This window comes from Leptonotus elevatus, chromosome 6 (assembly GCF_054856555.1).
Source record: "Leptonotus elevatus isolate MCC_2025b chromosome 6, RoL_Lele_1.0, whole genome shotgun sequence".
In the NCBI taxonomy this organism is placed as follows: Eukaryota; Metazoa; Chordata; class Actinopteri; order Syngnathiformes; family Syngnathidae; genus Leptonotus; species Leptonotus elevatus.
Genome location: NC_141244.1, coordinates 22117304 through 22135755, shown reverse-complemented (window position 1 = coordinate 22135755; position 18452 = coordinate 22117304). Strand labels below are relative to the sequence as shown.

General features: G+C 43.1%; 1 long non-coding RNA gene across 1 annotated transcript in view; it reads left to right on the top strand.

Moving 5' to 3' along the window:
* LOC147172751 (uncharacterized) overlaps positions 1 to 18452 on the top strand; it is a 259688-nt gene that overhangs the window by 182767 nt on the left and 58469 nt on the right. Inside the window, exon 5 of the long non-coding RNA XR_015095416.1 lies at positions 3277 to 3376. This is a non-coding gene — a long non-coding RNA (uncharacterized LOC147172751). The remainder of the gene's footprint in view (positions 1 to 3276; positions 3377 to 18452) is intronic.

Below are 18452 nucleotides of genomic sequence, written 5' to 3'. Positions count from 1 at the left end.
CACACACACACACACACACTCACAAACGCACACACCTCCACTGTAAGACCACCTGGCTTCCCGCGAGCCATCCGCCAGCCAGCGGCTCGGCCCGATTAATTATCTCGGCGCTTAATTGAATGTAGAGGGACTCTACAGGGACAGCTCATTAAACTGATGTTTGTCTCCGCTGTTTATCTACGCCCGGCTAAAAGATACACACATGCGGGGATGGATACCTTACAATACAGTATAGGTGGACAATTTTGGTGCAAATCTAGGATAAAGGTGCACGTCTAGCCATTTTTTTTTTCCATACGCAGTAGGGTAAATAATCAATTGAATTGAATGTGCCATGAACTGTTTGATTATGATTGCATATGTGAGCTGTTACTTGCAAAGATGATGTTCCCGTAATATATATTTCGAGTCCTGTCATGTGTAACGAACATCCAAACAAACGAATACAAAATGGCATGCTTACGTACGCAGCCAGAAAGTAGCCTACTGACTACCAAATGGATGGACAAACATCCGTGATATGATAATTTTCTCACTTTTGTTAGCTGTGTAATGGTTCCACTTTTGCTGGTTGGATCCAAAAGTACGGAAGAGGATTAGGGCCAGTGAAGAGAGAGAAAAAAAGTTTGGCAAGATTCTCACTTTATTCTCAGAATTCTCACTTTAAAGTCTGAATTCTGACTTTAAAGTGAGAATTCTGTTCATTCTTCATTTATTTCAGGCAGCAATCAAAATCAAATACTGTATATTAATTTGTCATCCCCTTCCTCCCCCCCCCCCCCCGAAACCCCCTCACCCCCGACCCCCATTGGCCATCTTAGACAATTTATTAGGTACGCCCGGCATTCTCGTCCCCTACCCACCCAGGGTGGCGGCCATCTTTGCCTATTGATTAGGTATGCCCTGGATTCTCGCCCCTGATTTCAACAGGAAATGACCCGGAAGGGGCCTAAAATCAACAGGAAGTGACCTGTTTCAACAGGAACTGACACGATAAGAATAAAGTGAGAATCCTACCAAACTTTTTTTTTTCTCTCTTCTCTGGCCTTAATCCTCTTTTGTACAAATGGAACTATCCCCTCACCCCCCCCCCCCCCTCCACACACAAAAAAGGCATCGTTCAGTCACCTCACGGCTGTTTGTATTATCCTGAAAACTAGCTTGAATCTGAGGCATCAGATCATCTTTATGCTTTTTGAGTCATGACGGAACTCTTTCTCCAACCCTAAAACTAAACAAAAAATTGCAATAGTCCATTAAAAGCCCCACCCCAGAATTGTAAATGGTACAATCCCATCACCTTACATCACAAATCACTTTTATTAAGAGTGTTTCCCAACATAGATTCTTTACACAGACCACGACCTGCGAGGCCTTATGGAAGCAATGCGTTATTAATAGAGCGCATATGTGATGAGTTGTAATTAATGCAAAGCACTTTAGATGTGACAAGCAAGCCCTTGGTCTCGGCATTAAGCCTTCCATTGTTGCCCTGATAACAAGGATTCTCTCGGGGGGACGCGGGGGTGGTGGGGTTCTGGTGCATCACTCTTCTTCTCGTCTTTGTTTTTATCTCCTCCCTCCCGTTGCCGCTGTCATGTAATCCTCAACGCCGTGGCTCGCTAATGATGTCATCGTGTTGACGCGGAAGGCGATTTGAGCCAGTGTCCTATTTTGGAATATCTGGCTTCGTCATCAGTGGGTTATTGATTGCTGTTCCCTGCGATGAGAGTAATTACATAATTAAATAGAATGTGAAGAATCAAGCTGTTTTTGCCCTGTTTTGCTTCATTTCAATGGAGATTGTGCCGCTCCTTCTCGCGTGTGTATGCCTCGGCCATCGGGGGGCAGTATAGTGCAGACATAGACACACACGAAGAGTTGACTAATTAAGATGAAGCAATACTAATTTTGATTATTATTGTCTGACCATGTTTTTGCCCCACCTCAATTGGGAGTGGCAAGAAACAAAAAAAATGTTCACCATCTGCCAAACTGCTTCTTGTTGTGAAGTAGCTTGACTCGAGTTGAGTTCTCTGCCACCATTGGTAATGGCACAAACCAAACTTTTTGTCATGGTTTTCAGTTCAAGTCAACGGTAGTCAATCACTTTGTGCCAGCCGGAAGCACCCGGGCACCTATTGTTTACAAACATTATGCAAAGGCCTGCTGATGGTCCGTCAGCCTAACTACGCGACAACATTGTCCAAATCAATGATCATCCTCGCGCCTCCGCACCTCCGAGCTCGGTCCGGGTCCTGTAAAAGCACCTCGAGGCCTCGTCAACCCTGCCAGATCACCCATTTCATCCCCATCTGGGGGCCATCCATCTCAGCAGGCCGCAGCCAGGCTCCATTACTCCCAGACGAGCTGTGAAATGGCCATTATGTGTGTGCAGGCATGTGAGAGGCGGGGCGCGGAGGAGACGGGCCTCCGAGTCGGCTGGCGGCTTTTAGCGGCCAACAATGGGCCTCGTATATGGAGTTTCAATAGCCTGCTTCGGTGCCTGAACACAAACACGACGTCAGCTTGCGATTCCAATGGAGGGGCGCGAGCGCGCAAAACGTGTTAGCTGCTCCAGAATAAAAATTGGTGTGCAACAGGCTACTTCCCAGCATGATTAATTTGACTTTACTTTAGTTTTATTTGCAGCAGAAAGTGGCTGTGACACCTGTGAACGTCTGCATTTTTAATTACTGCAATGTTATGCTAATTTCTGGGAGCCCGTCTATGATGTTTCCCATTATATGATAGCATTAAGCTAGCAGCCTTTTGTTATTGTATAATTTGTTTGAACGTATGGTGTTAAAATATACTCTAGTGCAGGGTTCACCAATTCCGGTCCTCGAGGTCCGGAGTTCTGCAGGTTTTAGATGTTTCCGCCTACCAACACACCTGACACTAAAAATCAAGATCGATATCAGGCATGCTGATGAGCTGATTATATGAGCGGACGGAAACATCTAAAAACCTGCAGGACTCCGGACCTTGAGGACCGGAATTGGTGAACCCTGCTCTAGTTTTTAGGGGACGTCTTCATGGGGGTTTTAAAAGAGTTACGAGAACTGTCTGTGGTCCACCACATTTGCTCAAGTTCCTGCAGAACTACTTGTTGATCTTTGAAGGGTTATGGGGGAATCTTAAAATAGTAAAATAGTCAAAGTCATGTCTATGTATGTATATAATTGTTTTAATTGAAATAGTCCCTTGAACTGTCTGTGTGTCCACCACATATGTACTAGTTCCCTAAAAGCATGCATCTGTTGGTCTTTGAAGGGTCATGATGGAATGGATGAAAGAGAAGTCATAGAAAGCTCAGGCCTTCTTTCGGACCCTCCACATCCTGGTCACCACCTCTTCCAGCGCCTTCCCTCAGGTAGGCAATATCAAACAATTCTGGTTTTGATTGTTCTGACCCTGTCAGGCTGTTAGTACATTTTTTAATAGATCTGCAGTATAATTTGGTATCGATAATTATTAGATGTTCTTGGCCTGCATCATGGAAAAGTCTCCGCACTTGATTATGTACGTAGGTGCTGCTATTTTGGTTAGCAAAGGCTCACTATTTGTAGTATGACAGTATGAAACTCACTCTCATCAGCCAGTCACCCCTCTTACCCCACTTTTTGTCTTCCATCTCAACACAACCAAAACCCGACTTGACTGCGCTGGTATTTCAACTGGACCTTTTGAGGCACGCGGTTATAAATGGCGTGGGGTAGATAATGTCAATACTCGGTGATTGGACTGAGGCCGGCCAGTCGCTAAAGGTCAGGGAGGGAGCACGTTGCTTGATTGTTTTCCAAAGGCAGCCCATTGAAGTTTGCCCGATGGAGGTCGTCTGCTTTGAAAATCCGCTCTGAGGCAAAGTTATCCGTCTGTGTCATCGACGCCGCCTCGCTCGCGGCACATTTCGGGGGGGGCTGGATGTGTTTGGACGGGCCTTTTCGGACACCAGACGAATGATCCTAATCAAGCTTTTGGGACGTGGCATTGATTTCATTAACGTTAAACTATCATCGCAATTAAATGGGCTTTTGATTATGAAAGATGGGGGCTTTTTCCGACACACTCCAATTGATGTATGGATGTCATGAAGAAGGTAATCGATGATTATTACGGCGACAAATCCGTCCTTGACTGTTCTCGAGAAATTTGTTAGTACTAAAAAATACCAAAAGTCTTAAAAAAGTCACAAAAAACCCCAAAACAAAACAATGATAAACATTTGCTACACATTTTCCGCGAACTGACTGATCCTCCTTTGAAACCTTTCTTTAAAACTCTTTATTGAAACCCTACTTCGAAACCTTAACCACTTTCACACATTCTCACAGTTGACAGTTTTTTTTTTTAACTCAATTATATAACCACTGTTATTAATCGTGACCCTATTTTGAGAGCCTAACCCTGCTTCAAAACCCTACCTTCAAAGCCTTACCCTGCTTGGAAGCTTTACCCTCCTTTGAAACCCTGCTTTGAAAGCCAAAATTGGACTTACTTTGAAACCCGAGCTACTTTTAAAACTCAAGTCACACATTCTTACGGTTGACTTTTTAAACTCTGCTTCATAACTTCTGTTAAATTGGGACTATATTTTGAAAACCCATTTTAAACCCTATTTAGAAACCCTACCCTGAGCTACTTTCATATATTTTAATTCACCACTGCTACTGTATAAATTGTGATCCTACTTCGTAAATCAGACTTTGAAACCCGACTTTGAAATCCTAACCCTTCTTTGAAACGCAAACCCTACCTTAAAAAACGACCTTGAAACCCTAAACCCACTTTGGAACCCTAACCGCAGTACGTATACGGTGTACAAATGCATTATAATTTTACCTTTATTTTATTCTGTATTGTTACACATTTGTTTTCTTTCTTTTTTTTTTTTTACAGAATTCATTGTCATTTCATAATAATTCATCAGTTCCTCACACGAAAATCTATAGTGTGTACTTATGCATTACAATTAAAACCTCGCGATTGACCTCAGATGCGTTAAATAGACAACCAGTGCTATAAATAAGATCCATTCAATTCCTCCGGTTTATTTTTTACATTATTATCGTACGTTTATCACACATTAAATACGTAATCCCTTCTTTTCAATTCAACTCCATCCATTTTATGCAGCGTGTACGTTTGCATTACTTTTAAACCTTGCCTTTCATCGCAAAGTTGTACGCTCATCACACAAAACATAAAACGGGTTATCGTTGCGTGTTACCAGTTTTCCATTGAGCCTCTCACTGTATAAATCCTCTATGGAAAATTGTATACAATTTTAATTGCAACATGGACATTTGCCGCCCTATTCATTGACACCATTAAGATCATTGTGCGTGTACGCGCGCTCGGCAGCTCTTCAAAGGCGTTGAGTGGCGCCCTTTGTGGCTCCGCGCTCCCGTCGCTCCCTTTCAGCGGGGCTCCTTTTTTGTCTTAGCATTTCATATTTAATCAAGCCGGCCCGGGGAAGCGGCAGGATACCCGAGGCTGGAGGGCGAGCGAAAAAGGACTCGAGCCCCTCAAGTGTCTCTTCTGCCTCGCTCGCCGACTGCATCCTCTCGCCTGCTCTCCTTTTAAACACAATTTATGAGCACATCAAAGGGATCCGCATCATCCATCCTTCCTACCCACCTTCCATTCTATTGGAAGGTCTCACTCAGCTCACCCACGCACACTTGCGCTTGCTTTCAAACAGGTGTTGACCCATAAGGGACACTTAAGTGCAGGAGCGATGAGAAATGAACACGAAGATGGTCTCCGGAATTGAGTGCGGATCATCTCTATTGCGCTGCAAAGCACTTTCAGTCCAATTCAAAGCTCTCAAAAAAACAGTGAAATAGCCAAAGTGGAACACATTTGTGAGACTGGTTGACTTCCAAGATCTGCTTTAAAGGTTTGAAGGAAGTTGTGGCAAGTTATTGCAATGAAGGATTTTTGGTTGGCCAAAATGGCACTTAAATGACTTTTTCAACCCAAAATGACCTTTTTGTGAAATAACATCTTGAGATTTTTTTGTGGGTCTACTCATGGGTCCACATGTCAAGCAAATTTCATGTTGCTAAGTGAATTTCATCATCTGTGTTCTGTTGACATTGTTTTGGTCAGATACCGTGCCATCCTCCATTTTGTCACCACCACCATAAAACCCTCAATTGTGACAGTGGTCAAATGTCACGAAACAAAATTCAAATCCATAGTCCAATCCATCTCGTATAATTTGTTCAAATTAATAGCAAATGGCCAAAACTCTACGAGAATTTGTTTTCCAAAGTCGAAGGAAATTGCCCAAATTACCCTAAAATGGCCAAAGCGGCAGATTTTCTGTGTCTTTGAGCTGTACAAGCTACTGCACATGACTCATAATAGCATTAGCATCAATGCTAACGCCAACGCAACAGGCCAGGCAATCATAATCATGGTAATTGGTAATCATAGCAGCATTAACTTTATTTATTGGACTTTAATGGTAATCTCCATAAAAAAAATACAGCTAAAAAAGTGTATAAGAGGAAAGAGACTCGATGAATCCATGCGGGCCGCCTATCTGACGTGAATGAGATAAGTGTTTAAAGACCCGCCGCTAATCAATTATGCAGGCCGTGCATTCCCTCCGCGACTGCTTGGCAATCAAACAGCTAAACAAGCCCGTCTGGATGGACCCGTTGCTCTAATTAGACAAATGGCTCGCTTAATTGATCATTGACTGATGATCAATAAGGGAGCATGTGTTCCTGTTCTTTACAAGCAAGTTGACTGAGTGCGAGCTATAAAATCAGCTCGATAGTTTGACAAATATGCCGATTGGCTCTTACTTGTGGTTCTCTTGCTTCCTTGCTTTCACGTGTCTGTCATGTGTCTTCAAAGGGGGAGTACTTTTACTTTTATTGGGACCGGCATGCTGTGGGAGTGAGTGGGTGTCATTTTAGTTTTCAAACTTGTCGCAGTTGACACCAAATTTGGAGTAATTATAATTGATAGATAGTCCATGCCAAATTATGAATAATTCATCCATCCAATTATCAAGCATCCATCCAACCACCCATACATTAATCACCCATCCATCATCTACATTACATTATCCATCCATCCATCCACCTACAGTATCCATCTTTTATCCATCCAATCATCCACCTCCAGTATCTATCCATCCATCCATCCCCCTACAGCATCCATCCACCCATCCATCCATTTATTATGCATCCATCCATCCATCCATTCATCAGCCATCCACATGTCAATCATCAAGCATTCGTCCATCCAACTATCCATCATCCATCCACCCATTCAACATCTACTGATGTCCACCCACCCATCCATTTATTATGCATCCATCCATCCATCCATTCATCAGCCATCCACATGTCTTTCCTGGTTGACATCTTTCTCATCCCATTTAATTTTAGCTTCCTGTCCTCCCAAGATTCCTGTGAACATTTGTGCAACTAGAACATTATGGCCCACAATGAAAGTTCTTCTTAATAAGATCTAGGAGGTGCTGTTTGACCATCCTGAACAACAACTCGGACCTCAAACGCTCCTCACTCCCCCACCCCTGTTCCTCTACCCCCTCCTCCTCCTCATGCTGCCACTTCTTTTGGTGGCGAGAGATTGTTTATTTGGGTCAAATAGTCAGTTATCTCAGCAAGGAAGACAAAAAAGAGGGGGTATCTTCCACCCTTGCTCTCTTTCCTTCCCACTTTTTTTCCCACCCTCCTCCTCCTCTTCGCAGCCCCCCTTGCATTTTAGGTCTCGGCCATTTAACCAGTCAGCAACAATCGGAGCTGACAGAGCGACGGGAAACAATCGAGGCGGGGTCATCGGAGGGGGTGACCTCCGAGGAGGGAGAGTGGGGCGGCGAGAGAAGTGGGGCCCCGGCAAAAACCGCCACCCCGGGTGCGGTGCAGTGCGGCGCATAGTCCCGCCTGCTTTCTTTGTTGTGGCTGGCCAGTGAGAAAATGGCAACACTTGAGTCGGCCATTCGCTTTTGGCTTTGCGATTGCTGTAGCCGTAGCATTGTTGTGTCCGGCTTTGTCCCGGCTTAGATTGATAAAGTGACTGATGGGCCACTTTTTCCCCATTTGACCGCCTTCCTTGTCTTTGAGAGAGTGTCTGTGGTGACTGTGTGACACTCGATGATTGACAGTGGGCGTGGGACAAGATGGGGGCTGGGAGCGTTAGAGGAGGGAGTGCGTGTCTACATGTCTGGACGCTCCGAGTTGGCCGACGGTGGGTTTTTCACCGAGGTTTGCGCGGCAGGATTGGAGAGTGCAAGGAGGCGGGTGGTGGCGAGGGTGGGGGAGATCATTTTCCACTCACCCTCTCCGTGCCCCTTTCCCATTTGTTTGTCTGCGCGCCTCAACCAGGGGTTCCCACGTGAAAGTGCGCCCCTTGTCACCGACCGTTGGACATCACAGCGGCTCGGACCAGAGGCGAGACGGACGGCGACCGAGACTGACAGCTGGGCTCGGAGGTCCGCGGGACCCCACCGGCTTGAGAGGACTCCCTCTGGTTCCAATGTGAGGGGCTCAAATGGTGACCTCGGGATGTTTGTTTACAAAGGAAGGCGAGAAAACGCATACAAACATGAATTCTTTTTCAAAACAAAACACTAATTGGCAAACTTTTGTTAACTTTTTGGGGGATATTTTTAATCAAGCACAAAATATATCCATTAAAAAAGTTCTTAATACTTTTACAAAGAGTAGAAAACCATTCCCCAACATTGAGGTAGTGTATTGTTTTTTTGGCCACAAAGACGACGGCTGCTGTTAGTAAAGACTTCAAAACTACCGACCAAGTCCGAAATCTTGGTGTGCTGGTTGTTTCGGATCCGACTTTCAGCAGTCACATCAAATCTAAAATAGTCATTCACCAGCTGGAAACCTTATCGAGAAGTAGACCAGGAAAAGCTTATCCATCCTTTTATCTCCAGTAGACTTGATTTTTGTAACAAACTTCTGACTGGACTCGCTTAAAAGAGCATCAATCAACTGCAGCTCATTTAGAATACTGCAGATCAGATTCTGGCTCAGAACACTTTACTCCAGTCCTAACGGCATGACAGTGGCTCCCAGCTAGCTGTAGAATAGATTTTAAAATTAGGCTCCTAGTCTATCAAACACTGAATGGTTTAGGTCCTAAATTACATTAAGCAAATACTTTTGGAATATGCACCCAGTAGGGTTCTGAGGTCAGCAGACTCGGGTCAGCTGTTATGCTGCTTGCAAATGGAATTAAGCTGCCAACAGAACTGAAGTTAGACCTGAGTTTAGAATCTTTTAAATCCAATTTTAGAACAGTTTTTACCCCATAGATTAAGGTCAGAATTAGTTTTTCCAAAATCATGTTCTGGTGCTCTATGTTCTTTAAATCATCGTAGTAAACTTTAAATTGTTCTATTTTGATTTTAAATATTTTAAATTCTTCAGTTTTTTGTTTGTCTTAAATTATTTTGCCTTTAGATATTGTTTTATAACTATGTCAAGCATATTGAGTGACCTTGTTTATGTTATATGCAATATAACTAAAGCTGCCTTGCATTGCTTTGCCTTAAAAGGCTTACATTTTTATTCTTTAAACCAGCAGATGATTTTGAAAGAAAAAAGTTCCCCACCTTTGGCGTAACTTCCTTCAGTCCTGCTGCTGTGACGTCACACGCTATTGTAGCTCTAATGCTGGGCCGATTTGTTAAGCAAATCTAAGTAATTGCTGCTTTATCTTCTGGAAAATGTCACGCTCGCTTGACTTCATCCCCTCCGAAATATCAAACAAATACACTGTGCTACGCATAATTAGAGGTCGCGGCCGGGCCAATTAAAACGGTATGCCTCGTTCTCTCCCTGGCAAATTGTATGATAATTTAATTTTTTTTTTTTTTTTTGGGCCACTTGGTGTCATATGCGGATGATTGATTGGGGATGTGGAGGGAGGGAAAAGAGGAATTCCTGGGCTGAGGCAGGAGGGAGGGGCATGACGAGTGGCTGGACAGGGGCCGCGTGGACGGACGGCCGGATGGAGGGGAAAATAGGAGGGGGGAGACGAGGTTCCCCTCTAGCAAGTGCAGAGACGGGGACAGATGGAGTCCCAGTTTTCACCTGCGGCCCCATGGGAAAAATCCGCCTTCCTCACACATGCGCCCATACAAGAGGCCCTGGAATGCTCTCGCTAAAAAACACTACAAGCTTGATGAAGGATGTATTCCGAGAAGAAGGAGGGGGGGAGGGGTGTGGAGAAGCGGGTCAGGGGGAACCAGGAGTTTAAGACCGGGCAAAGTACGGCACGGAGGATTATAAGATTGCGAGAGAAAAAAATCAATAAGCGGAATGTTTGAAGGAGGAGAATCAGCAGGGAAGCCTTCACACTGTTAAAAGTGTCTGACAGATACTTTCCGACTCACGGCGCAACACCTCCGTCATCCCTCCATCCCCTTTCTTACCCCCCATCCGTCCCCCGTCCCTCCCTCCCTGACTGTTGGCTGATACAGATGGTGCTTTTGAGCTCTGTGAATGGGGTCAGGCCAGGTCGGGGTGGGGGGACGCATGGGAGGACCAGACAATAATGTAACGATTCGGCCCCCTCCTCGGACCAGCAGGGCCATGGAGGAGAGTGAAAGTAAACAATGGTCCACGGCGGAGGGGGTCAGTGGGAGGGGAAAGAGGTGTGTGGAGTGGGGGGGGGGGGTCAGTCTCCCAGGGTCTTGACACAGGCCGCCGTGGGGAAGGGGTCCAAAATGTGTGTATGTGAGGTCACAAGGTAGCAACACGCCACTGTTGGCATGTGTACACCAGCCTGCTGCTCCACGCAGAAACTATCATGCGGCGTGCTTCGTAATACAAAACATGGCAGCGTCTGCAGATGCTTGAAAAAAGTCAGGCCTTAAATCCTTATTTTAGTCTCAAAATTCGTAAATACCAAAATAGCGCTGTCAGGCAAAGCCGTGTGTATGTCCAAATTTGGTCACTTTCACATTTTCAATTCAATAATATTGTATGTCCCTATGTTGCGTGTTATTATTGTGCATTGTTAATCAATTTAAAGTGTTGAAAATAGCTCCAGTTCAACTGCCTGAGAAGTGTTGTAAAACTTGCCATACAATTCAATTCAAGAAGACAACATAACAACCATAACCAAAAACCTTATTCCAGTACACCACATGACAGACAACAAATAATTACAGTAATTCAAATCGGGTTATTAATTGCCCCTATAGCTACGGAGCTCCATTGTGAACTAATGACCCACTGTATTCATTTACGTCATCACCAGTGTCTGACATGTGACATAAGGGGTTAAAATGTGGGACGAATGTCCATTTTATACACTTAAGCTATGCTTTAATTTTATGAACTGTAATATAATTGTTAGAATAAATGTACATAAGTTATCCCATATTTACTCTTATAGTATTGCAAAGCATTTCGGTATAACCTTATTTGAATCATGTCAATTGAAGTTATCTGTGAAGAGAGCAGAGCCTCTTGAGAAAGAGCATGGATCGTGCTCCTAAAGCTGCAAAACAGGAACTGTGCCTTTATCACAAGATAGCGGCTGAAACACTTTGTGAATGAATTGTTGAACTTTGACCTTCAGAGCCAAAGAAAGACACATCTGTATTATTATCTGCACAATGATTCATATCTGTGATAGTTGCTGCTGTGTCTTCCCCCAACCTTTAGAGCAGCAACAACTGTGTAACCAGGAACCGCCCTAAAAGAAATTAAAAGACAGGGCTCGACAGAATGTGTTTCAGAGAGGTAGGAGATTATAACTGTGCACCTCTCTGTTGGTTCTCCTCATGAGCAAAAACAAAAACAAAAAAAAAGAATCTAAGTCTCTTGTCTTCCTTCCTTGTCTGTTGTTTATTAAATGTTCTAGGTTGACTGAACCTGACAATAATACTCAATACATTTTCACACAAAAATAAAGTAACTCACTTTTTTGGGTGGTTAAACATGCAGGGGGTCGGAACGAAACAACACAACAGTTAAAAGTGCACATACTGTACTCCATTTTGGCAGTCAACCATTTTCAGTATTTACAACCAAAATGATGTTGTTGTTTTCGCCTAAGCAGTCCACTTAGAAAGCATGTTTTCAAAAGTTTGCATTTTCAGGCTCACAGACACTGTTGTCAAATTGACAAAACATTGGTCAGTGTTAGTTCTCAAATGAAAAAATACAAAGTGAAAATGTTCGCTAAAGTCGATTTCCGGTGTTAGCAACTTTCCTCACAAGGTTTTATGGGCAAACACGTTATTAGTAAATAAGATATTTTTACACCCTTAAGCAGGCTAAGGCCAAATAGTGGTAAATAGTTCATGCTAATGAGCTGGAATTGCCTTTAATGTTTGATTTTTAATTCGACAAATCTACCTTCAAATAAGGTCGCGGTGCAAGTGCAGCTTAAAGTATAAAACGCTCTTAAACATTTATGCCATGCAACAAATCCCTTATTACAAATTCATGATTGCTGAAGCGTGAACGCCATCTTTTCCCCCCTTTACAATCCTCACTATCTGTTTTCTGTGGATCACTTTCCAATGATTGCAACGCTGGCCGCGGCCGACTGTGTCCGCGGCTGCCATCTGTGCGCTGGCGTCACAATTGAAGCGGACAGTTGACACATGGCTAAGCAGGCCTAAAGATGCTTCATTGATCTAATTGACTGTTGAGGCAGGGATCAATGGCAGTGATCAGCAGGGCTCCAAAGTCCAGTAATAGGCATAATGACTTGACTTGTATGAGGCGGGGTGGGGCAGATGTTTATCGCTGAAACTCCCATTCACTTGGTCCTGATGATGTCCTGTAGATTCTACAAGATTGGGAAATTTTAATGGGAGGCATGTGGAACGTTATCCCTCAAATAACTTAATAAATCTTGGAGTTGTCAAACGGAAAAACATTGGCTTTGTGTGGATATAAGTATCAGGTAGTAATCTTATAAATTTGGGCTGAAATTGATCGCTCAATAACTCACCAAACCAACCACTGTTAGCCATTTTGAATTCAGGACAAACTTCAGTCAGCTTAGAACCATATTTATTGCAACACTCATGGCTCTAAGATGTTTGGAAAAGAGTTTGGGAAGATGATGTTAACACCGCTGTTTGCTTTTGTGAAGAGTTAAAGGCATTTTGTGCCAGTATTTAATAAAAGCTGTAAACTGTAGTCCGTGTTAAAACACATTCAAAGTAAACAGACAATCCAGGACAAAATGTCCAACTGTTATAAATTATTCAAACACATTTTCCTCACTCAAGTGTCTTAACTACCAAACTGTAAAACCAAATTAGCCAATCAGAAGGAACGTCTTAAAAAAAAAAAAAGGCAGCAGAGAATGGATTGCAAAAATGTCAGATTTAGTCAACGTAGAACATTTAATAAACAACAGACCAGGAAGGAGGACAACAGATTTAGATTATTTTTGCTCGCGAGGAGAGCGGACATAGATGTGCTCAGTTACAATCTTCTATCGCGCTCTGAAACACATTCCACCGAATCTCCCCTTTTTACTGGGTAGGCCCTGGTTACATAGCCTATTGCTGCTCTAAAGGGTTCGGGGAAATACATAGCAGCAATGTGGCAATCATCCCGGATATGACTCATTGCGCAGACAATAATGCAAACTCTTCAGCGTGGAAAGTTTCAATCAAAGTTCACAGCCACAAAATGTTCCAGCCGCTATCTTGTCAGGTTTCAGTTCCTGTGTTGCAACTGCAGCTTATTCTCTCCACAGACGACCCCAACCCACATAGTTCAAACATAGGTCACAGTGTTGAATAAATTCACAATGTTGAATAAATGCTCTGCAATTACTAAAAGAGTAAGTATGGGATAACTTATGTACATTTATTCTAACAAGGAATCAAACTTGTGCCACTTGAATCTGAACTGTGAGGAAGTTCTAGCCAATCAGAAGCTTGCAGAATATAATTTTTGGAAAAGGCACGGCAAGAAAAAGCATTAAAGTTATGAAAATAATCATTCAAAACTCATCTTTTTTCCCCCCAAAGGTGCTTATTAAAAAAAGGAAAAAAAATCATCAGGGTGCACTCAATCCCCAACTGTGTGTCCATACGTATTACCCAATGGAATATCTGAAGAAAGTAATTCCCGGAAAAGGCATAACAGCCACAATGGCAAATAATAGAAAATACATTTCCATTGAGCTATCATAAAGTCAAGTTGCTTTTTAACTATGTAACACCGCCAGCCATTTTCAGACCTCTACCTAAAAAAAAACACGTCAATGGCAGTCAATGAGTTTTTAATACCCTAACTTTAATATAACGTTAACAATATAACAAATAAGGTAATTAAAGGTTCCTATTACCTTTAATTACCTTATTATATATAAGCATCTATTCCCAAAAAGTCTATTTTCGGTGACCCAAAACAGAGTGGAAATGCAGTCAACCTGCATGGTTGAAAATGTGAATGGATGCAGTTAAACACATTGCTTTGCTCCCACATTAACACCTCGGCCGTGTTCCCCTCCACTGTCCATCTGTGGCTCTTGATTGACAGCTGCTGAAGAGAGCAAAGGGAGCCTCGGTGCAGAGATGAGAGGGGAGGCTGCAGGGGTCGAGTCCCAGAGCTCCGTTTTTTTTTGGGGGGGGGGGGCGGCTGCCCTACTCCTCCTTCCTCTACCGCCATCCCAGGCTCAGGGGCCCACACGGGGGCACGGAGAAGACGGCAACGACTGAGGGGGAAACCTGCTTTGTTTGCGAGCCCTTCGCATGTCAACGCTTAAAGTCAACCAGTGTTGTGACATAAGTGACAGACGCATAAATACAAATGTCTTTCGCCGTGTGTGTACTCACGCTGCGGCTCGACGTATGTACGCATTTGCATGAGACATATAGGCGGGGGAAGGCACACGCTATAAAACATCCCCATTATTGCCTCACTAAATCTGTCCCTCATCTCCAACCAATGGCGTTGTCTGCACCGTCACACAAGATATGATGTGTTGTCTGAAAGCACGAGGACATGTTCAGCCATTACGTTGATGGCAAGCATCACAAGGAGTTAAGGGGGAAGTCCAGTAAAAAAAAAAAAATGCAGCCCCACTAGTCTAAATATGGTATTGTGATTAATATTGCTTTTGTGGAGTATAATTAAGCAGCAAAATCCACCCGTTTTTATCCATCTTGGGTGGCGGCCATTTTGCCACTTTCTGTCGACTTAAAATGACATCACATAGAATACCTGCTTTGGAATCCCTGCTAAGAGTGTGGCAAAGTGAAATTTGCCCAAAAATGGATGTTTCAAACCAAAATGGCCCGACTTGCTGTTTGATTTCAGCCAATAGTGCTTGAGACTTTTTCATCGAAACAATCATCAAACTTAAACGGCATGCTGTACCCACGTTAGTTGTGTAAGCTAAAAAAAAAAAAAGCTTTACGTTCTTGTTGCCCATCGACAGTAACAAAAACATCTGCTTCCAATTGGGTATCATTTGGCCACATTCTCCATTAGCTCTGGATTTCAATCAAAATGGCTGCTTGGAACCAAAATGGATAATTTTCTGTTCAAGTTCGAGTATAGGTCTTTATACTTTTTCCATGCATCCTGTATTATAGATACGTTCACACAGTTTCCTGTCAGTTGGTTTCATGGCGAAACCTCGAAACAATCTTCTACATTTGTTGCCATGCTCCACCCATATTCGATGGCACAGGACAAAAAAAACTTGGTCATTGGATACTCATTTGAGTGAATTCCCCACCAAGAGTTCGGCCAAATGTGATCCTTGGAATTCATCCAAAATGGCTGCTTAAAATCAAAATGGTTGCTGTTAATATTTGAGCATGTGTGCTTGTGACTTTTTTTGTGCTTTCAATTTTGATCGTCATAGTCCACATAGTTTCCTGTGGATTGGTGAAACGTCAGGAGGCTAACGATAGTCAAGCTTTCTGAGAATCCTTGAAATAATGCTCAAACCTTGCTGCCATTCTCCGCCCACATTAAATGGTGTAAGGAAGAAAATCGTGGGATTTTGTATCCATTCCATGTTTACCTATTTCATTATTGGGGCTCATTTAGGTCAATTCCTAGTAGAAGTCCATCGAAGTACAGCTTGGGAATTTGCCCAAAATGGCAAACTTCCTGTTACGTCCGTTTTGTTGAGGAAGACATGTCCCATCCATTTTCATGTCCATCAGTAAAACTGGTCCAGGCCATAAAAAAAATAAAAAAATAAAACTTAAATGTTACTGAGTTGTTTCAAATGATGAGTTTTTCGGCATGTTGAGGCCGCCTAAAAGAAAAACAACAAACTCTTTCAAGTGTTTCACTTCTCCCTCTTCACAATTCTTAGACTAAATCCCCATTTTTAGGGCTTTCCCATACTCAAAACCTCAACAAATTGTTTTGGCAAGTTAAACCGTGGTAATCATTTACACTTGCCAGAGGTTCTTGGCGTGACTCCCAACTAGTGGATCTGTAGTGCCCACCCAAAACTAGTTTCCCTTCTGAACTTGAACTTTGAAGGCAGTGACCTCAGAACAGAAGTCAAAAGTCACTATGCCTAAAAAAAAAAAAAATTAGTTATTTTCAGGTGTCCTTAAAAAAACAAGGCCAACCAGGAGATTTTGTCTGATGGCTTCGAAATTTGAACCATGTAGAGAATACTAGACAGATCACTCTGCCATAAAACATGGATTTTTAATAACTTCCTCCACAAGGTCACATCTTGTCCAAACATCTTTTGTGATGAAGGTTCCATCCTTGAGAATCATAGGCACCTTCTACTGGCAGAAATGAAATAATCTATTAACACTGCTAAATCGCAGATTCCCTTCAAACTTTGTTTAGCCGACTTGCAACAAGTTCTCTGTATGGCGCACCTCACACATTTTGCAGGTCCCAATCACGTCATCACTTGAATTCCTACTGTTTTGGTCATTAATGATGGGAGTGAAAAACGAACAATAGCCCCGAACAAGTTGGCATTGATTTCCTTGCTGAGAGATTTATTGGCCACCTGCAGCCTCGGTAACCTTCCCGACAACAAGCATTCCCAGAGCGTTCCGATATCGCTTGGATTCAAGGAGAAACCTGATGAACAGTTGGCCTTCTCCAACAGCATGTTATGATCCAGACACTAACGCCTCTATTTCATTCTGTCAATGCTAAAAATATACTCGCCAAAGGATTTGGACTTGCGTGTTCGGCAATGGCGATGATAATTTGCGCAAACCTCCTACATTGAGGTTTTAACTAGATCGTCGATCAATAACATTTAGAAATGAATCGACTTATGTTTGCGTTTTTTTCGGAAGTCAGTTATTCAGGTGGTTATAAAAGTCAGCAGGTTCTCTTTTGTGTCATTTTTTAAAATCATCAACTTGGATCTACAGGGAGTCCTCGAGTTACGACGTAATCACGCCATTTTAAAGTTGTGTTGTTGTTACCTCCAGCAACAGGCGTCCATCGAGCAGGTCGGCTCGCCATCAGGCGCGTCACATTTCCGTGATTAAGTTTGCATTAGCTCCGCTTTGCCGTCCGTCCGCAATAAATGTCCGCGCTCTGCAGAAACACGAAATATTGGTTCCGGCATCTTCCGGGTGGCACAAATTTTTTTTTTTTGGTATTTCTGTACAAAGTATTTTGATGTAAATACCGACTTTAACGGTGAAATCCAACTTAAGTAAATTTGGGTTACATCGCCAGCGTAGGAATGGAACTTGTCCGTAACTTGAGAATTCCCAGTAATGTATTTACAGCCATGTCTAGTGTTCGAGATGACCTTGCATAGTGTTAGGATGGCGTTTTTAAAGACGATTAGCATTTCAGTATACTCTGACGTGGTCGCCCCACAATGTTGTGTTGGCTACATATTTACATTCTGACTGAATAGTTTTAAAGTACGGATAATATTGTTCGATTTGTTGTATTGCTGACCCTCAAACCCCTTAGAAATTGTTCAAAATGTCATATTCTAAAAAATTTTTTTAATCCTGTAACATTTAGCTTCTGTTGGTCTAAAATAGTTACATTTGAAAATAAATCAATGCAGCCTGACAAAAAAGTTAAATTTTTAACAAGAAATTATTAACTGTTCTTGGAAGAATCAAACATTCTTGGCACCTCGTCGGTCCGAGGCTAAAGCTTCTGTGCAGTGTGAAGCTACAATGAATGGCGGCCCCGTTGATCATTGGTGAAGTTCTTTATCCCGCTTTTGATTCTCCGCGCTTTTGTATCCGTATGATTGGCAGCCAGGCAGAGCTGAATGAAGCCTCGCGCCCGTGTCAAAAGGATGTACATTTCGCAACCTTGTCTTTGTGCGCTTTTGCCTGGCAACAAGGCGACGGAGACAATAGACAACAGCGTAGTGATCCCGGCCATCCTTCCTTCGGCACTCCAGTGCACCGCCGAGGCTCGTGGAGGGACTGACAGCAGCTATGCGGGGCATGTGTCTGCACACATTTGCATGCG